The sequence below is a fragment of the Coturnix japonica genome, chromosome 1 (assembly GCF_001577835.2).
Source record: "Coturnix japonica isolate 7356 chromosome 1, Coturnix japonica 2.1, whole genome shotgun sequence".
Lineage (NCBI taxonomy): Eukaryota > Metazoa > Chordata > Aves > Galliformes > Phasianidae > Coturnix > Coturnix japonica.
This window is the reverse complement of record NC_029516.1, coordinates 150,315,105-150,322,786: the sequence shown is the minus strand read 5'-3', so window position 1 is coordinate 150,322,786 and position 7,682 is coordinate 150,315,105.

Genomic DNA, 7,682 nt, shown 5'->3' with positions numbered 1-7,682 from the left:
CAGCAAAGGACTACTGCCTGTCAAATATACAAAATGCAAATATGCCGGCCGGCAGAGGGTTAAGAGAACTAAGTACTTGTAAATTAATGTAGTGGCCTGAGGGTATCTCTGCTGGTAATAAAGTGCATCTCATAAGCACATCTGACTCTATACTACAGTCCTGCAAAGCAAAGTGGAGTGGATCCATCCCAAATTAACTGTAAATGAGACTGACACTCTAACACAAATCAAACACCCTCAGGGCTCTGCGTACATTAATTACAAAGCCTTAAAAAAACATCTAGAAGGGCTCCCTCTCTTCCAGGAGAAGTTAATCAGAGGGGTCTGCAAACAGTGGAAAAGACCGTGGCATAAGAAGCAAACAACACTGAAGTCCTCTTTGTTCATGCCTCCTCATGAGGTAAATCAGTAATATTAACAATAACTGCTAAATGTGAATTCATCTGGGTGCTGCTTCTCTCCTTTGTTGCTCTCTTCACTATTGCCCTTATCCTTTGGGATGGCTCTGACACACGAACCCCAGCAGTGAAAAAGAACTGTCTTCTCCCCTTATGTCTCATACAGGACCAAACTGAGCACCATGAATCAGCAGAGAAATAACAGCTTGATGCTTCAATTTGTATATACATAGCTATGCCTTCTTACCAGATTTCTCCAGTTTGGTTTAACAGCAGCATTTCAGAGAAGCACAGCATTATGGAATATCCCAGGTTGGATGGGACCCCTAAGAATCTTCTAGAGGGACTCATAAGGATCTTCTAGTCCAACCCCTGGCTCCAAACGACACCACCCAAAAATCAGACCATATGTCCAAGAACTGCCCTTGGAGCATCTCCTCCTCAGCACACATCCAGCAGGAGCACAAATTAGGTGGTAACCTATGACCTGCACACCAAGGAGTGAGTGAGGTTTGGAGCCAGAAACTTCAATTCCAACACCAAACCTGCACCTCAGGATGGCAAGCTGTCACCGTTCATAGAGTTGTAGAGTTATCTGAGTTGGAAGGGACCCTTAAAAGTCCTTTATTGTGATGGACTCCAGAGGAGATGGCTCTTTGCGCACTTGGCACCAAGGCACCATGACTACGGCAGTAGGGCTAAAGCTCTGCTCAGTGCCTTTTCCTCTAGCTCTTGCATTTCTAATTCAACTCCAAAACAAAGCATCTATTCTTTATGCTTTGTTAAGTAGCCTGTTAGGATTTTTATGATTCAACTAATATTTGTGCAGGTTTTTTTTCATTGTGAGCATCAATCCAACAGCGACATTAAATAAAAAGAGGAGTCTCTTTATTGATTTTCCTTTAGTTAAAAACAAACATGTCATATATAATCAAGACGTACGCTGCTTGCAGACCATAGAGAGCATATTTATAAAACTATTGAAAGAAATAATTAAATGGAATATATCACAACCACCTTTCCAAATCATTCGAACAGGGATGTTACACACATAAAATGTCAATAGTCCTGGTAAACTTTTAATACAATCATCTGGTTTGCACTTTAAATGCCTGGCATATTTTAACCCTGGAGATAAATTAATCTCAGTGGGATTGCTGAGTAATTAAGAAAAGTATCTCTGATGGGCTCGCTTCATACAGAGAGGTGAAATAACATGGGGTTATTCATTTGATGATTTGCTATCTTTACATTAAAAGAAAAAAAAAGGCAAACCCTGAGGCGTGCCATTGTCACACAGAAATTACTTTCAAACAAGTCAGGTTTCCAGTGTTGTCTGTATCGTGGTTTTATAAAATGCCATTTAAAATGTAAAATACCCCAGAATGAAGTCTTTGCACACCACTCAAATAACCAGTTTTGATGCTTTGTGTTGAGCTTACATTGTGTGCTCAGTTTACCAGACAGCAAAGGCTCAGGATATTTTTGTTAAATTGAAATACTGAGTGCCAACCCCCCACTCCAGTCTTCCCATCCCTGCCCCCATCCCCTCATTAAAAACAAAAACAAGAAGGAAAAAAAAAGAGAGAAATCAAACATTGAATTACTGCCTGACCCTGTGATGGACCATGATTAATAGCACACACATTTTCAGTCCCAGTGCTATTATGTGCACACACCACTCTGGGAACTCTTCCTAAGCTGTTACTGCTGGCAGGGGGATGTTTTCATCGCAAGGCATTTAACTCATTTAAGGCATCTACAGTTGCACTTTCTGATCTTTGTCGAAACAACTTCTCCTCTCCTCTCCTCTCCTCTCCTCTCCTCTCCTTCCCAGATGACGGTATCAGAGCAGAGGAAAGAAACTCCTGTTTATTGCCTATACAGATCAAATAAATTTGATTAAATTCCTGAAGGGAAGAAAAAGCAACAATGCATATTTCTGTGGCTTGCCTCAAAACATTGTCAACACTGTTGCCTAAGAGTGAAATGTTGTCATCTACACTTGCCATTTCAGCTGTCTACACATGCAGCTAGTGTGATTGGAGTACTATGTGCAAGCATGAGAAGAAGATTTGGTGCTTTGGGTGAAATCTTCCTTATTAAACATCCTTCTTGTTCATGCTTGTGGGCAGACAAGACCTTTTGCACTACCGCTGCCCTATGTGGGCTCAACCTTAACTACCTAAGGTTTGAGAAAACACTGATGGCTTCTGGGATGCCATATTCAGAGGTGAAGGCACATGATCCAGGCAAGCTGGTAGCTGGTGCACACCATAAGGGATGGCTGCTTCTGGAGGTACACTGAGATGTGGTAATCATTATAATGGAACTTGGCACTGTTCACTGCCTCCCGTCCACATCTCTCTCTGTGTCTCCATGCCATTAGCTAATTGAGTTGCACAGCAGTGCCTCGGCAGCACTGGCATTGTCAGACATGTTTTTCAAATAAGTATAGATTCAGAAAAGCTACGTGTCTTGCCTGGGTGGTGGTTGTCAGTGGAACCCACAAGCCCTGGGATCACAGGAGCTGGTGAGATTTTCAGGTCATGGAAGGGGCTGTTGAGCTCCCCACAAACTTGTCCTGGAGATTCTTATCTGGAGTGGGCACAAAGGTACTTGCAATGGGATGCACCCACTGTGCCCAGAGTGATTTGGGGTCACCAAGGCTCTGGAGCCTTCTCTAGGGGAAAGCAAGGGGGATGCTCTATTCAGTGGTGCCCAGTGCCAGGAGAGGCGACAGGAACAATCTGGAACGTAGGTGGGCTTCATCTCATCTGGTTACACAAGACTGTGGCCTGTGAAGGCTGCAAATGTGCAGTGAGCAGAGGTGATTTGGTAGAGAATCATCCAACCCATTTTATGTATCTGCTTTAACCTGGAATGCCCTGATCAGCTTCTTCCTGGTATTTAATGGAAACACAGCCAGGTAACTCTGACCTTGGCATGTGCCTCTGGTAGCTGGAAAATCCTCAGTGAACTTCTCCTCAGTTTGCCTGGACTAGATTGTGAGGACAGGAAATCCAAGGCAAGGAAAACATGAACATAGGACCCGAAGCTCTGAAGCGAGCCTGAATTATTCATTATTCTCATGACCTGGAAAATGAGAAACACTCCATCTCTCAAAACCTACTCAGAGAGGGTGCATCTGAACAAGCTGCTGCTTATGCAGTCAGCAGGAGAAGGAGCCTCCTCCATCCCTCACTGCTGCCTGCTGGTGCTTTGTCTCTTCAGTACCAAGCAATGGAGGTGGCTATGGCTCATCCCTCCTCTGTGCTGCCATGGGTGGGAGCACTGGGATCCTCCACTGGGCACTGCACTAGGCTGCCAGTGGAAAGCAATACATCCTTATGGTAATACGGGCACTAGGCAGCCACTCTGAATGGGAAGTGATGGCAGTTACTTTATCTAATAACAGCATGAAAGTGTAATGTGTCTTTATTGAGCCACTGGCTTGCTGGTGGGAGCTGAAGGAGATGCAGCCTCGAGTACAACATTTGCAGAGAGAAGCAGCATGAGATATTGCCACAAGCTCCCCAGTTAATAAGCAAGCAGAGGAAGGGAGAGCATACCAACTGCAGCAGGGTGAAGGAAAAGAATAAGAAAATGGAGGCAGCAGCCTCCTTCCTTAGGCAGCAGATGTACCCCAGGGAGAAATGAAGAGCTCCCCTCTTGACCCAGGGACTAGGAAACTCATGTATGCCTAATCATAAGGACATATTTGAAAGGAATAATAATGATAATAAAAAAGACTCTTGTCCTAATAGTGTCCTCAGTGCCAGAGGGAAGTGTCCATCTCTGCAGGAGGAAGGTTAATGTGGAAGGTTCAGCTGTGTGGTGACCACACTCTGTGGGCAGCTATGAGGTGCAGGAAGGACTTCTACCCTATGATAGATGGGGGACACATGGCCAAGCTTACATGCATCCTCTGCTATTGTATCCAGCTCTGAGGGTGATGACTACATGTGGCTGAGGGGAAAGAAATGTGAAGAACCACGTCTTTGTGAAATTGGTTCCAGTTCACCAACTCCAGCTTCCTCCCTCGTTCAGTAGAATTACCGGTGGCATTTATCATGGGTATTTTAATTGACATGTTATTTAATTGCATTAAAGGCTGCTTCTGATACTTCTTGCCTGACAAAACGTGGCCTTTTGAGAAAATGAAAATTGCTGAGATGTTTAAGATCACATCCTGACTAAATCTTGTCAACCTGCTCTGGGTGTCCCTGCTTGAGCTCAGGGGTTGAACAGATGACCTCCAGAGGTATCTTCCAATCTCAACCATGCTGTGATTCCATGAAGAGATTCATGCAGTTGCAGTGTGGCTACTCTTGATATCTTTGCATGGCATCTAAACACTGAAAATGTATTGGGTAAAATAACAAAGATTTTGGTAGAGACAACAACTTTTGATATTAATTCACTTTGGAAAAGACACCACCACCACCACCAAAACAAATCATTTTATAAAAAGGAAATAGTCTGGTTGATGTTCTCTTTCACTTCACTGAGTAGATACTGGGGACGGTGATAGGAGGATACTCTTCTGTGCTGCCCCATTCTGGCATTTTGCAGGGGGGGTTGCAGCTGCCCTCAATCCCAGCCAGCAACTCTGTCTCCCACGTAGTTGTGTTGAAGGTGTGAAAACAAGGGGAGGTACGGCAATGGGGCAGGACATTTAGTGCCTATCAATTACACACCATGAGTCTGTGAGCTGGATGGGCCATTTTACTTCTGCACACATCAGCTAGGAGGAGTGGATCAGGCCCAGGAAGCGGTGATAAGGCTGCAGAGAAAATGCATAGAGAAGCTGCAAGAGTGATCTGATCTCAAGCTAAAATTGCTTTGCAAGGGAAACACTATCGGTCTGCTTGTTTTGCTGGAGGACAGTTCAGGCAAAGCTGTATCTACACATAGAGAAGGTCTGCAACATCAGAAACCAGCCCAGCAAGAGAAAACACTTTATAGAATGACTTTCTATACACAGAAGCCTATGCAGTAAAATAATTCAAACTAGAAGTATGTTGCAAATTGTTAGTGGCAAAGATGAACGACCTTAGCATATCCTTCATGGGAAACCTCGAACCCAGGCTGTTCAGAAAGGATGGGCATGCAGTAGTTTGCATGCTGGGACAAATGCTTTACTGAGGACAGACTGGAGGGCTATAACACTCCATCCAGCTTCAAAAACTATTGACTTTTCTCTGCTGATATTATGCAGTGCCCCAACTGGACAGCAGTGAATACTAGGAGAATACCAGGAGAGTGGATGGCAGGTGCTGACCCTGGCTTATGTGCCATCCCAAAATGATGCTGTCTCCTGTATTCACTGCTGGGGACAAAGTGCTGAGCTGGAGGGGACACTGCTCTGAGCCGGCAGGACATCTCCTCTGTTCTTACTTAAAATTTCAGGTCAACGTCAGAGGAAAATGTGAACTGGCAGTGCAAATACCTCTCCTTAAACCTGCTGTGAGACCCAAGAGAGCAGACAGAACTTCATACAGCAATCTTAAATCCAAAGGATGATATCCAAAGCTGCTGCCTGATGCTCCAGCTGGCTCAGGGGAAATACATCCTCAAATGCCCCATTCATCCAAAACTATAAAGGGATCTGGACTGACACACTCAGGTGTAGACACTCACAGGAGAGGTGCCAAGGTGGCTTGAATCCTTTTCCTGCAGCCTCTTACCAGGCAGAAAATGAACTTGGCTAAAAGAGGGGAGGGATTTTTTGAGTGGCCAAATAACATCCCTCAAAGGTAGGCCTGAGGATGTAACTGGGGTCTTTCCATCCTCAGGGCACCATGTGGGCTGCCCCTGGTGCCATCTGAACCAGCATGAAGTCATCTCATGGATGCTGGTGGTGTGAACAGATGTAAGGATGGGAAGGTGTCTGGCTTTACTATGTGAATGGAGCAAGAGTTGTTTATAGGAACATCATTCTCCAAAAGTGTCCAGCCAGAAAGACATTAGATTGAAGCCCAGGCCTTCCAATTTGTTGTTCAGTTTTGAGTGAACCAGTCCAGTGGCAGTAACGAGTACAGAGTCTGGGCACCTTTTGCTTATTTAAGGCTTTGATGGAAGAGTCTTCAAATCATAGAATCATGAAGATTGGACATGACCACTAAGACTATCCAGTCCAATCGTCAACCCTATCCCAACCTTGCCCACTAACCGTGTCCCTTAGTTCCACATCCACACGGTTCTTGAGCACCTCCAGGGATGGTGACTCCACCACCTCTCCATTCAGCCCATTCCACTGCCCAACCACTCTTTCAAATAAGTTTTTCCTAACACCCAACCTGAGAGTCCTTGCACCGATGTCCTGTAGTGTGAGATTTGCTGTTTTGAAGCATCGGTGCAGCTACCAACTGCAAACTGGCAGTAAATAAATAATGAATAGTTGGATGCCTGCCGTTACTTTGGGAACAGAGAAAAGGAGGCATTTAAGCAAATCAATTCACTCACTTGTCCTTAAGCTTGTCTGAAAATACTCTCCAAATCTCTTTACATGCTGCAAAAATTATCTCCTCATCTGCAAGTGAATGCAAAGAACTGAGAGATACATATTCCTCCCATCTTTGATGTTTTCTGGGTGGGTTGTGTCATCAGCTGTTCCAGTGTTTGCAAAATTCCACTTATTTATCTATTTTTATGCACAGCTCTCTGCAGCCTGGCAGAGCCTGTATTGCAGTATTGATTCAGGAGCTCACAACAGTGACCACCCGGTCCCAGGTTGATGCAGACGCTGTACATGGACTGCTCCATCTCTCACCCCCAGAGCTGAATCGCTTTTAAAATGAGGTAAAAGAAGAAAGAAAAGCTACTTTCATCTGTTTTGAAGGGGGGAAGGATTATGAAGGCTAAACGAGCCATCTGAGTACTTAGCGAGCAATCCTAAAGAGCACCCTGATAGGAAGTTCTGGCAGAGAGCTAATTAAATTAGCCCTCTTTGATTTATTAACAAGCAGAGCAGCACAACACACAGGATCGTCCCGCAGAATGAACGTGCTTTCCTATTCCCTTGGCTGCTTCAGTGCATTTGCCTCCCAGATAACCCGGTGGTGGGAACTCTGCTTTGACGAGCCCCAGTGGCTCAGCAGATCTCCCTGCCCACCAGTACAGATACATGCCAGTAATGATAAACAACAGCATCTTATTTATTTATTTACTTATTTACTTATGCCTCCCTAATTCCTTCTTTTTAATGCCTAAGACAACCTAATGGCTAATTAGTAATTTCCTGCCCACCGATACGCGGATGAATGAGAAGCAAAAGCCTTC